Raw genomic sequence first — 21,234 nt, 5'->3', positions numbered from 1 at the left:
GGAAAAAAAACCCATCAACTGCAACACAAATACTCAGCAAGAATCTAAGAAAACTGGAATGAATATTCTTCAACTCCAGAACAAATCTGCGAATTAAAATGTCTCATTTTCTGGTTTTGAAGAAAAACAGAAACACTCCAAGGAAAGTAGAAACTTTCTGTGATTTGCTTGCTTTGGCAGAAATGAAATAGTTTCTGATAATAATTTTTATGAACACTGTTTTTATCAGCCTTTCCTCTGACCACCGCTTTATTAAAAACTAGGGAAGCCTCTTATTAAAAGACGTGTAAAGAAATAAGCTAAAAGCAAATCACCTTCTCTGTTTGCATGACACATCAGTAGTGGAGATGTAAAGGCCAGGTGGGATGAGGCTCTGAGCAACCTGATCTGGTTGGAGATGTCCCTGCTTCTTGCAGGGGGGTTGGACTAGATGACCTTTGAAGGTCCCTTTCAACCCTAACCATTCTGTGATTCTATGATTCTAAAGAAGGTGACTTCCAATCAAAGTTGGAGAAGAACTCGGCATATCACTGGGGACAAAATTCAGCTGGCAGTAGGGACTTCAACAGCAGCTGGTCTGGAGCCTCATTACAGAGGTAGTGGCTACTAGATGGCTGTGTGGGGCAAGGAAACCTGGCTGAGGATAGGGACCACATCACCACCTTCACTTGTGTGCTCCACCCCTTGAGCCTTTGTCCACTGACCAGCTCATGACTGAGAATTTCCCACAATGGTAAACCTCAAGGGTATGAGCCTTTAATTAAGTCTCAAGAATGCCATCATAGACTGGGAGCTGATGCTAGAGATGGCTACAAACCATGCTAGAAATGGCTACCAAGCATCCTGCCTCACCAACAAGACATGATGCTCATACACCATCCAGAATGTGAACAGTTTGGCGTGCAACATAGCACTACTGCTCTTCTTACGGACTACATGGTTTTAAAATAGAGGGAGTTAGATTTAGATTAGATATTAGGAAAAAAATTTTTACAATGAGAGTGGTAGAACACTGGAACAGGTTGCCCGGAGAGGTGGCGGATCCCCCATCCCTGGAAACATTCAAGGCCAGGTTGGATGAGGCCCTGAGCAACCTGATCTGGTTGGAGATGTCCCTGCTCCTTGCAGGGGGGTTGGACTAGATGACCTTTGAAGGTCCCTTCCAACCCTAACCATTCTATGATTCTATAAACAGGTTGTTTCCTTCTCAGGTCTTACAATTATCAACATACACTTATACACATATAACGCGAGGAACGTAAGACGTTAACGGTAGCTCTGGAGGTACCAGCTCTGGAAGATACAGTTGCTGACGAGAGCAGCGTTAGCAGTTCACCGTTTCAATCCGATACTGTAATTTATGTAGTGACCTGTCTATTAACCCTGCTGCACCAGCAGCAATTCAGGTTGAGCTGAATAACCTCTGTCATTGTCCTGGCCTGCCATGAGGTTTCTCAGCTCAATGCCACACTTGAATGACACTCTGTCATTATGCTATATTTAGGTAATGAAAGGTGTAATTAGCTTTGTTCTGCTGCAAGCTGATCCGACCCTGTATGCATTATAAAAGGTAATAAAATAGGTGCACAGATATAAAAACCTGAATAAGCATATTATTCGGTGTAATTTCCCGAGCCAAAAACCGATGAAAGAACTGGGGTGAGGGAGCCTCAGCCACTCCAGTGCCCGACCAGCCTTGTCGTGAGAAGCCACGCAAGAAGCCCAGCAAAGGTATGTCGAGGCGTATTTAATCAGTCCCTCGCCGTTGCAGCTTTTATATAATTGATGGCATTTTGTGATGATTGCTTTCCTATTACAGTACTGTATCTTATCTCCCCATTGTGAGGGAAGCGGCTTTATGTTATTGTCAGCAACTCTCCAGAGCCAAGCATTATCCCGGGCCCATGCCCTTTGTGGGGCTGTCAGCTTGTCATTAATTGTTCTGCCTGGCCTTTGTCTGGGACTTTGGCCATCTGCTTTATCACACCCCATCAGCCTTGGGTAGGAATGAATGGAACTGATAATATAAAAGTCCTGGCAGGACTGATACTGGGCTAGAAGCTCTGGATGCCAAATTAGTCAGTCCTTGGGACACCATGCATTTTCTTAGCATGAGTAATTCTAGTCGGGGAAAGGAGTTTTGTGGTATTTGCAAAAAAAGTGCTGGTGTGTTTGATATGGACGCTATCCTTACCAGCAAACCCTCAGTGATTTATGCCAGGTGAGCAGCACACCTAGCTCGTCTCCAAGACAGTGGAAAATCATGCAATGGCTTGTGCACTCTCCTGCACCCAGGCCGTGATCCTGGAAATGAGCTACTCCTCCACGCTCACTTGATGCCAGCTGCAGCAGGACCAAGGCTCCACAGTGAAATATGCCAGAGAAAAAATCCCCTGCCTGCGACACCAGAGGTTGACCTGGTATCTACCCATAGTTGGAAACAGACGAGAGGCTTGAGCAAGGACACAAAGCCCAGAAAACCCAGGCATCTGAGCCACTGGCTCCTGGCAGGGCAACTGGTACTGCCAACTCGCTCACACATGCATGGACCTGTGGGCTCCTGGGTTACCCGACCTCAGATGCAGCACCTCTGAGTAGAAAGGGAGAGGAGACTACCTCACAGCACCACTGCAGCCCTACATGAAAGCACAGAGGTGCAAATCCAACGTGTCCCAAGTCTGAAGAGCTCCAGGACTTTCAAATGCTTCACACACATTTGGAAGGGGCTACTCCATGACTGCAGCTTTTGTAGAGTACGTAGGTTTGACCTCTTGCGTCCACCTCACACATTGCTCACTGAACATGGCTGCTCTTGGGTGTCTCACGGAGCAAGCACCACACACAATGGGAGGCTGGGAATGTCTGGCCCAGACCACACAGAAAATAAAGCTTGGAGAAGGATACTTCAGGGTGTTGTACAACATTTTCACATAGTGGCTATGATCAAAAGGCTGTTGGAGTCACGGGAAAGACGCATCCCTTCCGTGGACTCCAGTGGGCTTTAAAGCAGGGCCTGTGATCAGCAGCGTATGAAGTCTCCTCACAAAAGTCTCCCACAATAAAGATGTTTCACCTGATGCAGATGCTTGTAAAACATTTCTCAAGCAATTATAAACAGGTAATGCTTAAATTGCGTGGGAATATATGTACACAAAGTGAAAGGGTTCTGTTTTGGTTTTGCTAATGAACAGGACCATGGGTGTTTGCTCCCTGGTGGGAAGAAGGAGTTTCTCAGACATATTTCCTAGGTGAATATAACAAAAGTACCAAAGGCAAATATTCCAGTTATTGTATGGCTGTGACCAACAAAGGACTCGTGCAAACCTAACCTTCCATCCCACTTTACCACCACTTGCTCTTCTTTCCCTCTTATGGGTTTCCAACCCCCATTTTGTTTGCTGTATATGAAGTAAAAACATTTTCAATAGCCTGAATGTACTTCTCTCCTAAAAAAAAAAAAAGCACAGACTCAGGGAAGCTTTTAGACCAGCACGAAATGCTCCTGAATGTGTTGTCCTGTGTTAACAAAGGTAAGAAAGACATGAAAAAGAGCTCTCTAATTTTTTTTTTTTTCAGTTCTTGTGTGTGGCATTTAATCAAGTCTTCCAATTATCTTATTTCCTCATAGCACATTGCCTTTATCAGAATGAAGTTTTCCTGCCCTCCTGCCCAGTTCCCACATTCCAGTATACAGGAAAGTTCACAAAGCCAGGAGCACAAAGGCAGGTGAGGGGACACAAACCTGAAGCCACTCCTGCCACCAGAGACTTCCCCCAGGAATTACAGGGCAGAGAGCCCTGTGTTTCTTGGGAGATCAGAACAAATTTCCTAGTGATCCTCTCAGGTCTTAAATCTTCTGTATTACTTCATCGAGGGCTTAAGTGCCAACAAAATCAAGGCATCACCTACAAGTAGCCGTAGAGCTGATTTTTTTTTCCTCTTTTTTTTTTTTCCCAAAGAGTCAGACAAAGCCACAGCAAGATACTCCACGTCTACAAGTCCAAACCTGCCACGGGCCCAGCTGGACACAGCCTCGGTGCAACCCACAGCAAACACCTCCCCAGAGCCGCGCCATGACATTGCAGCCGCCCACACTTTCACTCAGGAATGCCTCTGGTCTTGGGAGATGATGGATATTTTCTCCTGATGCTACCCATGGAAAAACAAACAAACACACACACACCTTCTGACAGCCCCTTAACCTGGCTACTACCAGGGGGTGGGAAGCCGCACCCTACGAGTAGAAAATTACCCCTGGGTTCGGGCAGGTGCGGAGCGCACTGGGTACCTGGTCTCACGAACTACTTTGCCACAAATTTTGGGAAAGTCGCTTTACCGCCGCAATTTAAGTATTAACGGGAGTGAGACACGTGAGCACTTTTCAATTTGCTCTTTGTAAAGTAGGGGCAAGGGCTGAGCCCTGCCTCGCAAGGGGGTTGTGAGAAAAATACAATAAAGGTGGTAAGACAGTCATAGCCTGCTGGGATGGGGGCCACACACATTCCTGAAATAGATTTCCTTGGGGTCAAGTTTCTCTCGAGGTGGTATTTCGAAAGCTAAACATAAAGGGGTAATGAATTACCGCTCGGGATAAACCAGGTCCTTAGCTATTTACAGTTTAGATACGTCTCATAATGTTTTTATCAGGGCCGGCTCCTGTGCTTTTTAAAAATGCTGGAAATGTCCTGTATGACCAAGTTTCTCCAGCAGTGATACTGCTTGCTGAATACAATGAAAATGTGACACTTCAAAATAAATGTGTTCTTTCCAAGGAAATCTGGCTCGGACGCCTGATAAATTCCACCATTCACTCAGTTTCTGGAATTTGAAGAATCCCTTCCCATCCTTCAGCTGGTATTTTCTTAAAAGTAACTATCAGGAATTATCAAACGTGGGGAATTCCCAAAGGCCCTAACATCCCAGCTGGATCAAAGCGCGGCGGTGATAAGATCGGTGACTGCATACATCCCCATTCTGTGGAAGGTAGGTGGGCGGAAGAATAAATACAGTGGAGGCCGTGCCAGAAGCTAACGCAATCCAAACACCCAGCTACCCCAGATGCGTTTTCATCTGGCTTTGTCTGTGACAGACGGTCTTCCCATCTGTGGAGAGGAGCGGTTCAGTCAGAGTTAATCTGGCACAGGGTCACATTTATCACCTCTGCTCCTCTGCCCAGCTCTTCAGGCCCAGAAAGGGGCTTTGCGTCCGGCTGTCACCCCAGGTCCCTCTCCCAGGGAGAGCAGGGGACTTTCTGAGCCAGGCAAGAAGGACAAGGAGAGATACTACATGTACTGATGGACGCAAGCTTGATGCTGGAGAAGACGGTGCATGTCTGAAGAAGATGCACCGAATGTGGTTTTCCACAGTTCCTGCACAGTTTACATTCCTTTAAAGATCCCACAAAGCTGAAGTGCCTTTAAAGTCCTTTAGAAGATACCACGTCTCTGACGGTTTCCTGCCAAAACATAGCCAAGACCTCAGGTTCCATCTTAAATCAAGATAGTTTTAGTGATTTCATGTTCCTGCAGCAGATGTTGATATCTGCCACAGAAAAGTGCTTTTGGAATACGAGACTCCTACTTTCCAATCAAGGGTGTTTGGGTAAACTCTGTAAACATAAATATATTCATATTCATATTCATGCATTTATTTCAATTACAGATAACGATACCTGTGGATGGAGGGCTGGCACTTACCGCCCGTGCTGTTTTCTCTTTTGCTTTGAGTTTTCTGCAATGTAGACAAGAGGAAAATAATGAATTCTCCATCCTCCCTACACAGACCGGTTTCTCTCTGTCAGACCCACATCCCACCCCCAAGCTGCAACCGTTTGCTCGCAGGAAGGAACTACAGCACCTTGTCTTCTCTCTATCAAGGTATTTAGCAGATGTACAGACACATTTTTATCAACCTGAGTTATTAGGAATGCAAAGTAAAGGGGAAAACCTAATTGTATAAGAGGACTTAGCTGAAATATCACAAAATAAGAGCAGGCACTGCTTTGATAACTGCTACACTGCGGTTCCAGGGAAGATGCTGCATGCTCTCAACTACTTAGCGGCATTTATCTTTCTACCTTTTAATTATTTATTTTTTTTTGCCATTGCCTGGCAATTGCCAGCTAGGAATTAAATCAAGCTGGGCCACTTCTTTTTCATTTTACTCTCCTGACTCTTACTGTAACAGTTGTGAAGCTGGTTTGTGTACAGTGAAAACATCAGGGGAAGCAATTTTTTATTAGTGGCTTCTGAAGGAAACGTGCTAATAACCGTGACACTATTATTTGTTTCACCAGTTTGGATTGACGTAAAGTGAGAGAGCTGCTGGCAGGACCAGGGCAATTCTGCACCAGAGGACAACACAGCGCACGCAGAAATTGCTAACGCCACCATCTGCTGGAAATAGATATGTATGTTAGGGCTTTGCCTATTACGGCTTTTATGATTATTTTACTGCTCCTTTTAGTGCCAGAGTTTCCATTTTTCAAGTACTGATTGCTTTCAGGTGCATCAATTCATACAATATGAGCAGAGGATGCATTGTTTAAATGTTTTTCCAAGGACAGGGAGGAGATTCTTCGGATTTTCCTGCTCTTTGGGGCCACTCACAGTGTAGGCTCTGTTAACATTGCCTATCCAATTAGCTGTTTGGATGCTAATGTGTTTAATTATTATTATTTAAAATGTGCTCAGTGCTTCACAGGCAGCACATACATCATAATGTGACAAATGCAGAAAAAAAAATAAAAGCACATAATTATATTATCACACTGAAAGTTGGGATGAAAACACATTAAAAATTCTCCCTGATGGCAAAAGAATTCTGTTCTTTTTTGACATTCCAGCTTGTATTGAAAACAAGAAGGCGCTCGTGCTCAAAGACAAATACGATTTTTCCGAGATCTTATATCAGGCTGCAGTCTTCTACAAAAGGCTTTTCGAGGAGGAATGTGTGTGGAAGTGGCAATGATAGACAGGTAACTATTAAAGATGACAGAAACAGGATATGGTGCCAGGAAGTATTTCAAAGACCCAACCATCAAAACAGAGTCTGCCTGCTTCAAGCAAAATTTGCAAGTGCGTACTAAATTTAAGCATATGCTTAAATAGTAGGCTGAATAAGGATGGACTTATGCACATATTCAAGTTCTTTGATGAACAGTTTCTTTATTAGTGGGTTTAATTTTATATACCTGACAGTGCCGGAGTGAGTTGCTGGGATGTTAATAGAGAGCGTCTTCGCTGACCAAGCTCAGCCGGTGGGCGGAAAAAGTTGTGGAATGGTGTTAAAGAGCATTCCAGAGCAAAATTAGCTCTGCTTCACAGTATATATGTTTCAAAACATGGGCAAACTGTTAATAACAAGATGAGACATCAAGGCATGCATCAAGGATAACGAGTTAATCATTAAATTATTCCTGTCTGTTTACGTTGTCAGACAAAGTAGCAGTCAAAACATTCAGAACATTGCTTCACTGCTAGAAAATGTACAGGGAAAATACCTTTTCGGCACTTAAACCAGCAATTTTTGTGCTCCTGAGTCATCAAAATTAGTTCTGCATTGTTAAACTTTAAAGGAATTCTGCAGATAAAGGAGTCAACGAAATGTCTGTGACACGTACAAAATATTCAGCGCCAATTGTGCAACGAAGACGATTTATGCTGAAAAAAAAACCAAAAAAAAACCCCTTACTATTACTTTTGACACTTTCTTGTCCTCTCTGACACCACATACTATTGTTTCTGTGACTGACAAAAAGATATTTAACAGACTAACACAGTGAGAGGGACCTACTTCACCACCACACTGATTTATACAGAAGATTAGGCCTGCCACCCTATCGCCGCTTCAATACCACTCTGGAGAGAACAACGTTTTTCCTTCCCTCACCGGGATCAATGGTATCTCAATCAATACCACCAGCTCATCAGAAATGGTCAGAAATTACGGGGGAAATTGCTGGCCTTCTTAAGATTCACCTTCTTATTTCAAATGAAATGGCTGACAAGTCACCAATCTGCCCCGGTGAGCACAAGGATGAGAAGAGATGAAGGAGGATAAAGGGGAGTTGTAGATGCCTGCCTTCTGGGGACTGACAAAAACCATGGGGAAAAAGCCCTCACAGAAAGCTGCTCCCCAAAATGGTCATATCTGTCTCGCTCAGGTCAACTGACTGGTGAAAATGGCAACGTCCGGACACGTGTCCGGTGCAGGGAATGGCATCAGCAGGGCCTGAAGGACCTGATGACAGCACCTTCTCCCAGTTTCTTAATGCAAAACGAGAATATTTTTGGCATTCAGGTCTGTGTAGTTCAGCAGCTTTGCTTCAGGATTCACAAAGATGTTTTAAGGGCACTGCGGAAGTGTCCTGCACAGCTGGGTTTCCTCCTAATGTGACTAATCCAGGGTTATGGAAAATGGGAAGATGCTTGTGAAAAGGAAGATATAAATCTCGAGCAATTTTCTCTATTTACAGAACGTCTGTAAATAACTCCTACTGAGTCTCTCCCACCTTAGGTGAGCACACTGTCCCCAGACTGAAGATCTTAACAGTTTGAGTAAAATTACAAATTACTTTGATCAATCAAACGTCCTCAGTCCTTTTTTTCAGTGAGACACTCTCCTAATGATTTTATTCTCATTTATTTGCTTCTTCATTCTACTGATAAATAATGGACACCACTGTTGCTCTCTTCATCCGGTACCTGGTACAGCGGCACTGCTGGCTGCAAGGCATGAAAAGATCTATAACCCTCCACGTTCTCCGGCCATTCTGGAGAGCCACATGGCACACTGCAACATCACAGGCTGCAAACATACCCAAACACATTCAGGATTTCTCAGGAAACCCCTGCGGTTTGTCAGAGACCCTCAGCCATTCAAATTCCTGTAGATATAATCATTTGGACATGATGATCTTGGAGGTCTTTTCCAACCTTAAAGATTCTATGATCTGTAACCACAGCTCTTCAGCCCTTCTGCAAAACATACCTCTGGATCTAAAAAGTGAAGACTGTGACAGCTGAGCCCCCTGTCCCTAATACACAGGGCAGCCCCCAGAGCTCCTTGGCAGCCCCATGGGTGGTCAACAGCGGAGTGGGCAACACAAGCATGTCCTAGCCTTCCCGCTGGGAAGCTCCTTGTACAAAGGCTTTTCTCCATCTGGCGGATACCTCGTTATCTGCCTGCGGGGCCGTGTTTCTGCATGCAGGGTGGTGGTTCCCCTTCACCCTCGCGCAAGGCTGCAGAATGTGGATGAGATAACTGGTCCCGGGCAGCCCCAGGCAGCCACGCAGGTATTAAGCCCTCAGCCTATAGTTTTTCAAGAACCGAGAGCAGGTTTGTGATTATCAGCAATTACCTAACTGGGATGGGTATTTCCACTCCTACCTCTCTCTTCTTTGGTCACAAGACGTTTAATTAGAGAGATGAAGAGAGTTTCATTATATTCTCATTGCTGCCTTTCAAGGGTGAAGAATGGCAGAAATGCAACAAGCCCCATTTCCCTAAGTCAAGATTAATTTGAAAGGTGTCCAGTGAAAGTATATTTTTTTTTCTTAAACTATAACATACTTGCAGCTACTGGGATAGTGGAGGCTGTAAAATATCTAACAGATGTAACAAATGAAGTTTATTTCTCCCAAGTGAGAACTTGTTCAATGATGTTTTCAAAAAAATTAGCAGCAGGATGCAGTCTTTGTTGGTACAACCTACTTCAGCAGATGCCTCGATGATTATTTTCACTTCCTCGTCAAAAACATTTTAACCTTTAGTTGGTATGCCCATTTACTGGCTATTTCTGAGTAATAGCTGTGACAAAACGCTAGTGGTGTTTGTTGTTTTATTTGATAAAAGTAAGATTTCTGCACTGAGATGAAGAGTAATCTTCTTTAGTTCTCTCCAAGCCATGTGGGTTAATATATTCCCGGTGGAAAACAGTTTGACCATTACTACGGACAACAAGTATAATGTGTGAAAGAATGAATGGAAGACAACTAGAATTGTACGAGAATGTTTAGCAAAGCTCAAAAGCATTTTATAAGCACATTTTTGCTTCATAGAAGGAGAAAACAAACATTGAAAGCTACCAGTTTTTAAAACTATTTCCTATTAAAGGTTATTTTGAGCACCTCTAAAACTGTCACAGAACAGGATTCTAAACAAGATTGAGAAGATAATTCCTGACCTTCGAATCTCACGAACATTTACTCAAGTAAAGGATGATGCACAAGAACTGCATGAATCCGACTCAGTTTGAAGTAACATCCATGACGAGTACTTCAGCAAGCCCCGCTGGTGAGTGACTTCCCACCACGCTGTACCAGGCGCCATGACATTGCGCAGAGCACTGGGCATGGCACGGCCCAGTGGAAGACCTCTGGGATATGGACTATGTTTTGTTTTGAAGTAATATTAATCCCTGGAGTCCAAATCCATGAGCTGACTGCCATGGCAGCACACCGCTGCGGTCCAGATAAACTCACAAAGTTAAGGAACAGAATGACATCCCAATAAAAAGCTGCTGCAGCGCTTCACTTTAACATTAACAAAACGTTATAAGCAACTGGATGATGGTAGAGCTTTAGAGTCCAAAGGCAACAAGACGCGCTAGAAATTTCAGTTTGATTTGATATTCCTACGTTATTGAAATCTGTAATAAGGGGCCAAACACCTACGTATCCACAAGCAGCATGGAGCAACCAGAGGCAGAAGGCAGATGTGGTACCAAGCATATAAACTGGTTATTCCCGGTCCACTTTATTTTTCGGACCCATGTATTATTGTTCTCCTTTCTTCAGTCCTGCATCACTACCGCTCTTCCTTGAAGCTGCAGTTGACAGGGCACTGTTTTAGCAGAAATAATGCAACAGCACTGTACTGCCACTGGGCACGTTTCCTGCAAAATATCCTCAGATTCACCTCTGCTGAGCCTAATTGCCGCTCACACAGAAGTTAACACTCATGTGTTTAAGATAAAACATACCTCCAATTAATCTTGCACATAACCCTAATTTCACATTTGTTTTGATGATGTTTTGAGACCTTAAGCCTCATTTTCCTTCTTATCTGTTAGCATGGAGAAACGCTATTTTGTTTTCTACTGGCGTATGTTTGCTGTCGTTGATGTTTTGCAGTTTAATGGGAGTCAAGGCAGGAGAAACCCACGCCCAGTGGACCTGGGAGCTGACTGGATCTCATAGAGAAGACAACCGTGCTACATCTAGATATCAATTTCTGAGACAGAAGATGCTCTATTCAGTGCCTTGAGGAACCATACCTTGTTTTATCTCCATCTTTTGCACTATTATGGGTAACTGATCACAACTTAAATATTTTGCTTCATAAGAGCACATATCCTCTTGGGAGATACTGTAAGATAGAGGTGGATTCCTAGGCTGGTACAAACAAGCAGATGTTCCTTTTGAACATGCCCAGGGAAAGCAAAGGCTCTCATAATCCTACAGGACCTCCAAGAGAGATTGAATTGTTTGGTTGTTGGTTGTTTTTTTTCTTTTTTCCTACATGAAGCATCTAGCACTTCTCATCACTGATTTCTCTGGTTATGCATGAAGTAGTCATGGGTGATTGAATCCCAGCCTTTTGCAGCTCAAGGACGTGTTGCCTTTTTCACTCAATTGAGCTCATTTCATGTTCCAAGAGGCACAGGAACTGATGGCACCTCGACTGGGAACGAAATCCCTCCCTGGGTTTGGATTTTTCGCTCTTGATGAGATATGACCTGACAAGGCTGATCCTCAATTTCCGGCTCTGCCGAAAACCTCCTCAGCGCACCCCAGGGACGGGGATGGTGCCCCCGTCGCCTCCCTCCACATCCTGCTCCACGCAACCTGTGTTAGGTGGCACATGAATTGCATGTTATGAGTGGAAACACCACGCAAGCTGGCTTCCCACAAAGGTTATTTACTTGTTTGAGATGTCAGCTGGGCTATTTTTCTACCCTTCCCTCCCTCTTTCCCCTCCTCCTCCCCGATCCTCACCTAGCAAAGCAGATGAAACGCCAAGAAGAAATGTCACTCCGGCAAGTAAGTTTGCTTTGGGGCATAAGTTGCACTTTGATAATGGTATTTGTTCTGTGGGTGGTCAAATTCCCCTCCACCTCCCCTGTTTGGCCCTAACCATTATCTCACGCAAAGATAAGGTTCATTAGTAGCTCCTCTAAGCTCTGGACACTGCAGAGCTCATGAAGAAGCGTGTTCGTTGGCGATAGTGCTTATTAATGATCGCTGCTTTCCTGCATCTTTTAGATTTACTCTGTAACTTTCTCTCTATGGAAAGTCTTTAAAAAACTTTCAAAACTGAGCACAATTTTGAGGCATGTGTATGTGCGCAACCCACGCATACGCAGAAGCGTACATCCATTGTTTATTATCGCAATTAAAACTAATGAAGGACTACCTGTGAGCACAAGTGCAAACAAAAGTTTTACTAAAAATAACAAATTCCTAAAGCCTAAACTTAACTCAAATTCATTCGCACCATTTATATATTCACAAGCTTGGTCTGAGATTCACACATACCTCTCTTCTGCAGCCTAAATGATAGCATTGGCCTGCGGTTCTGGTGGCAGAAATACATATTCCTATTTTTGTTGGTTAAGAGGAGGCTTCCTAATTCTATACCTTAGGAGGGAACAGAATTTTTTTTCTTTAGGTCAAGAAAACCTAAAGAGATCTGGTATAATTTCTCTTAAAACTGATTCACACTTTAAAGCTTAAGTCCTAAAAATACTTAATTGGTTTTTTTATTGGCATAGCGTATTGCAGATGAGAGATCTTGGGGCGCATCCTGCATCTACTCGAAGAGGGCTGCGTGGCTTTTCATATACCAGCAATGTCAAATGCCTGTAACTTTCTAGGTAGGGCCAATCTGAATGAGAAGATGAATAAGAGGAGATAACATAAGCACATAAAACAAAGAGCAGCACAGGGAAGGTAGGCTGGAACACCTATTTATTCTTTTTTGTACAGCATGAAAGGAATACTTCTCCACAGAACACAAATCTAGATAGTGCCGCTCTTCACCACAAGATTACTTTGCCATCATTAATGCAGTAAAAATTAAAAAAAAAAACCAAACCTCTATCTGTACGAAAATAATAAACACACTAGATACAAAGGGTAATATTACAGAAATATAATAGCTAAAAATAGTATTTAAAAAGTAAACACAAGCTTTTGAACATGTAAAACCTTTGAATCTTCAGGGCACAAAATCTATATTTTACTGCTGTGGGGATGGGTTAACTTTTACATGCCTGTTGCACACCTTCCCCCCCCCTCCAAAAAGGTTTCTCAGCTGCTGTCAGGGGCGGTTTCTGGCCAACTGCAGGGAGAAAGTTACATTTGGTGGCTTTCCTGATTTCCAAACTGAGGCCGAACAGCACTGGCATCCAGGCACCATCTCCTCTTATCCTTTTAACCATTTACACAATGAGCGGTGTCTCTGGAATGGAGAGCAGATGCCGGTTTGCACAGCAGTTCATCCTCTCGAAGCAAGCAATCTGGTGATAAACCTTCAGCCTCCGGGGATCAGTATAGGAATTGTGCATATATGCATACATGTATGTAAAAACTGACATGCTTATTACAGGCTTGTCTAGCCAGGCTTTACACAGTGACATTGGAAATAGGGGAATCAAGTGAAAAATGACAGCTGGCAAAACTTTTACCTTAAATCTCACCTTTTTGTATGTAAAAAGCTTTCCTGCTTTATGGTCATGGAAAGGCAGATGAGTAAAGTGTGCACAGGAAAGTCTACTTGAATCATTGTCATCGCTAGAAGAAACTTATCTTGTTGCCCAAAAGAGCAACAGTCCCCTCTCCTTTTTTTTTTTTTAACAACCAGCAGTAATATTGCCCTACCGTACAGCTGTAATCCGTCCTCTAAAAAGTGAATCTAAGATAATCAGCAGTAAAGCTGACTTATCTCTGTGCTCTGACAAATATCGGCTTCTCCACATGCTCACGTGGAACATAAACATGTTCACAAGAGAGACAGGGTGCAAGTCCTTCCAAAACAACCAGGCTCCTCCTTCCCTGGACTCAAAGCGAGAAACGTGCCTAAATACCCTGGGATGCTCCCAGTCACTGAGTCACCACAGAGACAAACACCCTGGCCCAGGGACAAAGTCCTCAGGTGCGAAGGAAACAGAAACCTGGCTGAGAAAGAGCCCTGGCTGATTCATGCCATGCGTTGTATATATATATATATATATATATATAACCCTTTTCCATATAGGATCACAAATGGAGATAGGAAAGCACAATCCATCGAGAGCTGTCACTGCAATCCAGGCTGCAGATACCGAGACATACTTCTGTCTTATTAAAGTGCTCTGACACAAATGCTACGGATTTGGCAGCAGAAAGGCTTTGTGAGCCAAGCTCTCATGGAAAAAAGAAAAGATAAAATGAGAGAAGATAATGACGCTGAACATGAGCGCATGCAATTATAAGTCCAGAGTGTCTATGTCTTTCATATTCAAGCAGATATGGTTACCTCCTTTATTCCCCACCGTTAAAGGCAGCATTTGTGTCACAGTAACTCTTGAAAAAAATGAATGAGTTACTCGAGATTTTTTCAAGCTGCTCAGGGGATTTCTTTGCCACAGCGATCATTCAATTGACCAGGAGATGAGCAACCTGGCTTGGTTGTCTCCAGCATAGCTGTGCTCCCGAATCCCAGCAGCACCCTGCCCTGGGCAGGGAGGGCAGCACTGGACCCAGGCTATGCTGCCCCATCCCCTAAGCAGAGGACAGCTACGGCACCAGCACGTTGGCCGGTCTGCAGGCTGTTGGGCTTGAGGGTGGGTGGCAGGGTGGTTTCGCTGTGTGCGGCTACAAAGTACAGCTTTCCTTGTATAGCCGCGTTCGGGCGAGGAGCGTTTTACCGTTATAGCTCGTGTCATAAAGTGTTTCTATTCTGGACACAACCTTGGTCATCACTAGTATTTTTACTACAGACGTTTGTAAACGTGTGGCATAAGGAGGAGGGGGAAGAGCATGGGAATCCCAATTAAGCAAAACACTGGAGTTCCTCTGGTCCGTCCCCACACGATTCCCCATAAGCCATTCAGATCCCCTTCAGGAAATCACTTATGTGCTGTCTTACCACCCAGAAGCTGAAGCGAGCTCTCATGGATTTAGATGCTGTAAGTGTTGCCCAAAGAAACTTTCAGTCTAAGCTGGAAGGCAATAGACACCCTTTTATCCTTAGCAATTACTGCATACGTTGAGAGTTTTAAAAGAAAAGGCTGTGGTCACATCAGCAGATGCAAAGACAGAAAAATCTTTCTCCAAGTTCCCACTATTGCTTTTTCCACTGCATCTCAAGCAACACGACTGTGCTGCAGTCCACCTGGAGTGCACGGATTATGAGCTCCTCAGGAGCATCCCTTCTTCTGCACCCCTTTGGAGAACTCCTTATGAGACAGTACAGTCCTCCAGACCTAAATCACCAAAGACGGACAGTTCGGTGGTTTTGCACAGCATTTTTACAGGCTTTGGGGCAGTTACGAGCTCAACAGTTCATGAACTCCCTCTTGGCCAGGGCCCAGAGCTGACACCAGCTGGGCACTGCTCAGCCTTTAGAAAGTAAATTACGCTCCAGGAGGCTGTCACTCTTTGCACAAACGGGGAAAACCTGAGATGAAGCCATACCACAAAATAACGTGCCAGTGCAGAGACAGTGCCTGAGGCAACCTCGCAGAGCGCAGCTCCCGGCTTCGGATGGCAGATGCCCAGCTGCTGCTCCTACGGCCACTGGCAACGCGCGCACTGGTGAGACATGCTCTGAAAGTGCTGGGGCTGCTGGTGTTACTGGTGTTGCTCTATCCATTAGCAAGCAGTGGTTACTTTTCAGACCTCAGTTTGAGGACAGCCTCTGGTCCATGCTGTAAAGCAATCTGAGATGAAGGCTGCTAGCCATGTAACGGGTATGGTTATGAGTCAGCAGCTTAAACAGTTTCTTAAGGTTTTTTTTTTTTCACTTTAATGCCAAAAGAAAAGCATGAAGTCCAGGGATTACCCTCAGTTGTTCCCAGCAAAAGGAATAACTCGTATCTCCAATGAGCTGCTAGGTAACAATTTCACCTGGATGTGTGAGATCAGCTTTCACCAGCTCCCGTCTTGAAAGGAAGAGTGCTCTTATGGCAGGAGCAGAGGTCAGTACTTAGGAGATCTGGTCTCAGCCCCATGACAAGAAGGTATGTGACCTTCAGCACGAGTCTCAGCATCTCAGGACTCAGCTCCTCCCTCGCGATTAAAAAGTAAAACATCTTTACCATTTTACTTTAATATCCCATAAAGATGCTGTTGCACCCTATTACTCTCCTGAGTAACTAAGAGAGAGGTGAAAATTGTGCCCTCGATTGCTGTTCTGTGAAACGGGATATTCATTTTCTCCTGAATGGCCAATGCAAAAGTGAAAGTGAGTTCAGTGCAATAAATGTGGTGAAGCACTGAATTTGAGAAGCACTCTCTCAGTGCTTTGTGGGCTGCCTGACCTTCAGCTCAAACCACTACATTTTTCATAGTGCAACCAATACTTTCGGAAAAAAAAAGCAAGCAACATAAGGTACCACAGTTAGATTTGCCAGGTATGAGACAATACAAAAACAATGTAACTTTGAGGACACAAGAGGGTTTGTTGCCATCTCTGTTGACCTAGAGAGAACAGTCCTATAAGTGACTTTTTTCCCAGAAATGGACTTCCAGCCAAAGCTAATGTATTTTCACACAGTCATACTTCCTCCAGAAAATGGGTGAACCCTGAGATTTGCAGACGGGAACCAGTGTTTTAGCATCATTAACGCTAGTGAAGACTACAAGGAAATTCAGAACAGCCTGGGACAAGCAGGTGAATGGGAAGACAAAATTCACTGATGAGAAGCACAGGTGGTGTCTACTACAAAGGACAATGGAAAATTACTCATACTCGCATTTGGCATATACATTACCTGGCATTGCCTGTGGCCAGGGTGAACTAAGCTTAAGCAGCTGAAACAAAAATCTCCATACCTGGTACACTGAGCCAATTAAGTAAATAAAGTATTAAGAAGCACAAGGATGTGACAGAAAACCACACTGAACATATTCTAGTAATGGGGTTTCTTTAACGTGAAAGGAGTTAATGGCTGCCTTCAACTGGGTCATTGGCCTATAGCAAACAACAGCTTTGCACAAAGCCAGTGGGTGTCAGACGTCTCTTTTTTGTGTGTGTGAAAGGAGAAAGTCATTTACGTAGGGAGGTAGCTGGAAAAAAAATAGGAGCCGCCATCCTTGCCAAGGTCTGATCTTGAGACAAATCCTTGGGCTGAGGTGCAACCGAATGGGTGTGAGCACTGCTTGGCAAGATCGAGGAGGGGGTGCATGGCAGTGAAAGGAGAAAACCCAAGAGACGATGGGCTACGAGGCGGCAGAACTCCCTGCGGCTCAGAAACGATTGGCAGAACAGCCTCTCTACTGTTTGCTCGCGTTGTGTTTGGGGCTCGGGCAGTCATGAGCATTCTTTGCCAATAAACAGGTTGTGTCAAGGTGCATACCTGGCTTGTGTCATTCATTCCTCCACCTAAAGGAAAAAAAAAAAAAACAACCTACAGGGCCTTAAATATTGATTTACCTCTCAGACCAAAGAGGAAACTGTTCCCTGTATTTGCTAACATAACCTTATCTCTGAAGAGCAGCAAGTGACAGATTCAGAAGAGGGTGTGGGGTTCAGGAAGGAGAAATGAAATGACAAGCAGCAGAGAAGTTTCTGCAGAGTCTGAAAAATGCAGGGGTGTTTCACTTATAAGTACGGCAAATAAGTGGGGACGTGACAGGAACATTCCTCTAAGGAGTGGAAGGGGGTGGAGAGCACCTCATAAGTATTTTGCATCCCTGAACACAAGGGGCAGGCGGGGGGAAACATTCAGTGAAACTAAAAAGAAAGCAAAAAAAGAAAACAGAAAAAAAGGCAAAGCCTTCATATATAACTAACCTGGAAGATGCATTGCTACAGAAAATCACTGTGACCAAATACTAAGAGACCACCAAAACAGGATTCAATACCTCTAAGAATAAGGGCATGCAGATGACCAACTTGTTTGTAAGTAGATAGAAGTTCCCATACTTCCAGACACAAACAAAACAGCCTGGCAGAAATAATCTATAATTACCTACAAGGATTTTTTGTACTATCCTGAAAACACCTGGAACTGATCAATAGATTAAAGAAGACACTGGGCAGAAGTACTGGGCATTATAGACGATGATGAAGAAAGTATTATCAAGAATAAACTTTCAAGCATGCAAACTAGCCTGTGACTTGCGTTAGAATAGCAGAATATCTCTAAACACAGGGAACTTAAGGTACAAGGGTAGCACTTCAGAGGTATCTGAGCAGATAGAGCTAGTCCTCTTCCACTGATGTACTCTGTCCTTTTCTAACACGCTTGCAATTTGGAACCGACCCTGAAGACTTCCTGACTTTCCATGGTTCTTTCATGAGTTCCCAACACAAAAAAAAAGGGAGTCTCTTGGAGAACGATACTTCTTAGCGTGAGTGAAAAGCAGCAGAACCAGATTCAAAGCACAAAGAGGGGAAAAAGTACACTCGACGTGCTTTTAACTGCCCAGTACACCTCTTACAGATCTGGATGTCTTTGATTTATTCTCCCACACCCACACATCAGGCCTCTGGAAACAGGAGAGTTGCTAACTGCACCTGGAAAACAGCAATTGCTGTGAAGGAAGAAACTAAACGTAACAAACCTTCTTCTCCTGTGCAAGGGAAGTGTTAACGGGATATTTACTGAGATGTCATTTTTAAAAACTTGCTGTTGCAATGAGGAAAAGAAACACACCCGGATCTGCCTGCCTACCCATACGTACAGGAACGGAGCCCTGCACACCATGGAAGTCTGTGTTGTACCAGCTGTTCTGGCCGGGAGGCCCTTTGGGTGCCCGCTCCCTGTCCAGACAGCACAAGAGAGCAGAGAGATCTTACACCAGCACATGCAGCAAGCTGTGTAGGAGCTTTGCAGTGACAGATGTGCTATAGCAGGAGAGCATCCTTCCCTGTCCTAAACTGAGCAACCGAGTTCATCGCAAGGAGCTCTGGGTGGGAAGGAAAAGCTGCCTCTGGGTGACGCTCCACCTTGGGCAAGACACTGTCACCCTCGCTGCAACCCTCTTGTCCAAGAACCTCAGCCAGTGCCCAGTTGCTCCTCAAAACCCCCCAAACACATGTGAGAATGAAGCTCTTGCCCTGGGCTTGGAGAGTGGTGTCCATCTTGGCACAAAGGGCTAGGAGTGAGTTTCTCCCTGGCAGGAATGGCTTCCCAGTGGAACCTGCTCTGAAGGTAGGGCTGCCCCGCAGAGCAAACCCACCAGAAAAGCCTCATCCAGCCGAGAACTAATTTAGTCTCTTGTACAGTTGATGAATGAAGAATTTCCTCTTGGGACTAAATTACAGGCCTCGTCAGGGTTGCTCTTTCGTGATCTGTTATTTAGATGTAATTTTCCAACAGGGCTGGAACACATAGCCATGAGCTAGAATAGTATTTGCTGTGAACAGCTGCCACACACCGTCCTTCACATCCCACACCCTTTCCACCCTCCCCAGTATCCCCCCCCCTCCTTCTCTCCCTCCCTCCCTCCCGACACACATGCGAGACCCACGAGGAACGACTCACGCTGCGTTTGTTAGATCCTCATTGAGGTCCTTAATTAAACCACAAGAATGGCATTTGCCCACCTTTCCCTGCACCCCTGTTGTACAAAGAGTTACGTCTTGTTTGAACACGCTCAAAAACAGATGAGAAGGCTTTTTTTTTTTTTTTTTCAGACACCGATGATTACAACCCTGTGTCAATCTTTTTCCCCTTTGGCTCAAAGATAGACTTGTGATCCTCCTTTGGCTTTTTGAACTGTTGGAAGCTGTGTAAACACACAGTGTGTTAGTAAAGCTCTGTTGACCTAATAACTGCTGAGTGCAAAGTGATTACGTTAAAACTCCCATCTCTCATGAAGCTACAGTCTCACCTGTTCTGAGGTCATTAACGATGAGGTCTGAAAATGAAGGCAGGAACATTCTAGCTAGTCATTATCTAACAAAGAAATGGCTTGGTAGGACTATTTAAAGGAGTTTTATAACAGTCAAATAATTGTTTTGGGCTTTAATCCCAGGATGCTATCTCCAATTAAGAGACTGACTATTTTAATGTGGAGGGAACACAACGCAACGCAGCCCGTAGACCCATCTGGGAGTCACTCTGCTAGACGCGCATCATAAATCCACAGGGCATGGAAGCAATCCAATATGCAGGGCTCTATTTCATCCGCTTGCACACACTCACGCTTTTCCCCTACGCAAACTGGGCTATGTCCTCAGAAGCAGCAAGTTGCACAGCCCGCATAACTGAAAGTCCTGTAGGTGAGGAGCTGGGATCCGCATTTGTGTAAGTGACGATGACCAAATAGCCTGAAATAATTTTCAAATGTAATGCTGGTATAGAGCCTAAACAAATGGAGGAGCTGCTGACAGCAAATTATATAGTTTCAGAATAGCATAAAAGAGCTCAGACGAGAAAATACTGAGGGATTAATTCAAAGCTCATTTGCACACAGCGGTAGACCAAGGATCTTATTTTACAGCCTCACTGATGATACCTGCCACTTTGACTCTATCCAAACATAAGCCCCAAGTGATCACTTTGACATCTGCAGGATGGGTGTGTGTGGGCCCACAAGCCTGGCTCAGTCCACATCCTTGGGCCAGCATGGTGAGGAAGGAATCCTAAGCACAAGTGCAAGGAGATCCTACCACAGAACAAAGACCCTCTTGGGGACCTCCACACTTTGTGGTATCTAGTGGACTTTCCTTTGGGTGAAATCAGCAGTTCAGGACAGTGTGGCTGGATGGTCACAGAGCAGGGCTGGCACCTTTTCCTCATCTGCAGGAAGCTTTCGTTCCTCTGCTTAAGCTCTTGAGGTCCTGTTTTGCTCCAGATGGAAACCATAGCACTCTCATTTGACTGCACTGGAGGCAAGATCAGATTCCAGGAGAAGAGAGAGAATGACAGACCCCAGGAGTATGGGTGCTCTCCCAAAAGAGGCACCTCATCCTCACAGCCAGCGACAACAAGCCAAAACAAGAGCGCTGCTCTCCAGGAAGGGGGATTTCCATTTGTACTTGGTCCCTTCGCCTTCCTGACTCCAGCAAGCCCTGGTC

Source organism: Chlamydotis macqueenii, chromosome 3 (genome assembly GCF_036417535.1).
Source record: "Chlamydotis macqueenii isolate bChlMac1 chromosome 3, bChlMac1.mat, whole genome shotgun sequence".
NCBI classification, from domain to species: domain Eukaryota; kingdom Metazoa; phylum Chordata; class Aves; order Otidiformes; family Otididae; genus Chlamydotis; species Chlamydotis macqueenii.
The sequence above is the reverse complement of the archived record's forward strand: the minus strand, read 5'-3'. Positions refer to the sequence as shown.